The following is a 3,153-nucleotide window of genomic DNA, read 5'->3' as shown; positions in this document are numbered from 1 at the left end:
GCGAGCACGGAAAAAGAGGCAGGCGCCAGGGGTCTCGCGGGACAGGTTGCGCGTGAGGGGTGTCTTGGGATGCATAATAGAGCCGTTGGGCTCATATTGGGTGTCTTGGGATTGTTTCAGCTCATATATATATATATATATTCGTAGTCAAACTCAAATAATATTTGATTTGTTTGCAGCACTAAATTCAATAATTTGTTGGGATTTCTTCCAATTTAAATGGTAAATCTTCCTTAAAAATTATGGTGGTTTATTAATAATCGACTACAACATTACATATCTGAACTGAACGGACATGTGAAATTTAACTTACCAAAATTGCCAGAAAAGCTTCAATTCAACCACCGACGATGTACAACCATTCCATACAGAGAGTGTTGTTTTACGCAATGCAATAATTATTACTTGTACACCTTTCTCATATATAGAGTTATTTATCAAGTAAAAGACAAATTGTCATTCATATATAACATTTCAACACGCAACCATCTTTCTCATTTTCAACACATACTCAAAAGCATTAAATATTTTTCAATTTTATTACAAAACATATTTTAAAACGGGAGCGTATGAATAGCAGGGGGATGTTGTTGTTCGGTTAGGGTTGCACATGAAATCGTAAAAATCGATTAATCGTAAAAATCGTAAAAATCAAATATTTTTAGTACTTTAATTTTTTTTAGATATTAACGTGTTTTTTTAATTAATGTGTGTTTTTTTAAATAATTTATGAGTTTTTTTAATAATACGTTTTTTTAATACATTTATAAAAAAAAAAAAAAAATCCACTCGCGCCCCCTCTCGCGCCCCTCCACACCATGGCCCGGGGCGCGAGCACCACAACCAACACCCATCTTATCAAGTTTCTCTCTCTGCCACACGTCACAATATTATTGGCTGGCGCCCCCACTCGCGCCCCCTCTCGCGCCCCCCACACCCCTCAGCCTTAGCAGTCAGCATTACTAGTGGTCCTCAATGAAGCGCCTTACCGCCCTTACAAGAGTCCGAAAATTCAAAACTTTTAAAATTTATTCCATTCATGATTTATTGCATTACTTTATACATAAGTTACAAATATGAAAGAAATATATATACACTTAATAAATGGTGTACGATCGAAATAAATAACCAAACCATAAATGACTTCAGTAATTAATACCGACAACCAATGCAGCACGTTTACTAATGACTCACTGTATTCGGACCCAAATGCCTGGACTCGGAACCTCTTTATGAACCACAAACAGTAGATAATAACCAGCCGGAGCAATGTTACCGGAGGGTGGTGCTGTCACATCGACTGTATAGTAAGATTGCCCGACAGGCTTGGTCGAGTTACCGCCATCAAGGACCAACAACCTTTGATTCATGGAAAATGAGTGCGTGTTAAATGAAGGCGCTATCATTGTCACCGAGACCATATTTGGATCCACGGGACCCGATACGATAAATCTAATAACCAACGGTTTACCATATCGAATTTTTGTGTTGGTTTTGGGTGAGACTATGTTCGGGCGTAATTTGGATAAACTTAAATCCAAATAAGATGGCGAAAATGCTTCCAAGCTCAATTCGGTCGGGTAAGGCACGCCCGTGAACATGTATTTGTCATGAGGATTACTTCCACCAACTAGAACCCGACCATCTCTCAACAAAACTGTTGAAGAATGGTACATTCGAGGTATCCTACTTGGGTTCTGGACCTTAAATCTAGCCCCGACCTGGTCATCAGGTCGGTAGACTACTGGCTTCAGAACTGGGTTCCTTGCAAGTTCCCACCCAGCCGACCCTGCTGACGCACCATTAATGTGCAACACATGGCCATTTGGCAGTAGTAGCATGTCGCTTACTACTCGAGCCAAAGGCATGGTTTCCATAAACCATTTTGGATCTTGGTCGGATATTTTGATCCGACCACAAGTATCCAAGGCTCTGTCAAATTTCCCATTTAATGCATTGATAAAAGCTCCTTTTGGTGCGCCTCCACAAACCATGACCTCAACGGTATCCATCACGCCCTTTGTTATCCTCAAAGGGAGTAGCACTGCGGAGCCTGTGCTCGGGTAGTTCCTTGGTTGACCACCAGGCATACTTGGGTACGTCCGCACAACTTGGTTTTTCGAGTAGTCAAATAAAATAGCACGGGTGTTGGCGAAAATGAAGAGATTTCCATCAGTATTGAGGAATACAAATGGGTACAAATTGTTTTCAATGTTGGGGTCGTTTGTTTGTGCAAGGAAGGGTAAACTATGAGAATTTTCGGCGGCTGACATCTTAGGATAGAACTCGTAGTCAAATGTCTGACGACCGCCAATGATAATTTGTCGGCCGTCAAGCAATATATGATTGGTTGCGTACCATCTTGGTTGATTCAACCCATTTTGTATTTCTTTCCAGTCACATCTATCACATGGTTTATAATTTCTAACCACACGAAAACCTTCACCCCAACCGCCGGTTTGGGTTAGCCTTCCGTTTGGCATTAAAGACCCCGAGGAGCACCAAATATCCGTGAGTACAGTAAGTGGACGTATAGAATTGGATGCAACATCATACTCAACCGAATGAGCAGAGCAATCGGTTGAGTTGCGGCGGCATTTGCCTTTAGGGAGGGAGATTTGAGAGGGGCCAAAGTCGGTGCGATCAAACATTACAACACGGTCGTTGGGTAGTAGTTGCATGTGCATGGCTGAGATGCCTATGCTTGGGATGAGGATGGACCATGATCCGCTAGCGGCGGGACATGGTGGAGCATGAAGGAGGACGAGGAAGAAGATGATGAGATGATTAGTAACAATGGAAGTGGAGAGAGCCATGAGTTTGGAGTGTTCAAGGAATTGGTGGTGCATGTCACTTTAAATACTGGTTATGGCCATGAATTAGTGAATTAATTGAAGTCTGATTTTTTCTAAGTGTTAAGTAGGAGCAATCCCTAAACATGACTTATGGTTATAAACTTATAATAAATACAATAAATTAACCACGTACTTGGTCCGCAAAATTATAAAGTTTCTATTCATCACTTAATTTGTCCTCCAACCAACCATTTAATTTTAGGCATGTTGACCATAAGATTTGCCTATGAAGATTTGCTCAAGTAGTACTTACTCTACATTTGTTAAAAAAAAATTAGTGGGTTTTTCACGTATTGTG

The 3,153-nt window shown here is 40.8% G+C and overlaps 1 pseudogene; it reads right to left on the bottom strand.

The window, feature by feature from the left end:
- Window positions 1–1,162: 1,162 nt before the first annotated feature.
- Window positions 1,163–2,816, bottom strand: LOC143634105 (aldehyde oxidase GLOX1 pseudogene; annotated as a pseudogene).
- Between the last annotated feature and the right edge of the window lie 337 nt (window positions 2,817–3,153).

This window comes from Bidens hawaiensis, unplaced genomic scaffold (genome assembly GCF_021521415.1).
Source record: "Bidens hawaiensis isolate Kalapana, Puna unplaced genomic scaffold, B.hawaiensis_p1.1 tig00006990_1, whole genome shotgun sequence".
Taxonomy (NCBI): Eukaryota; Viridiplantae; Streptophyta; class Magnoliopsida; order Asterales; family Asteraceae; genus Bidens; species Bidens hawaiensis.
This window is presented reverse-complemented; position numbering and strand designations above follow the sequence as displayed.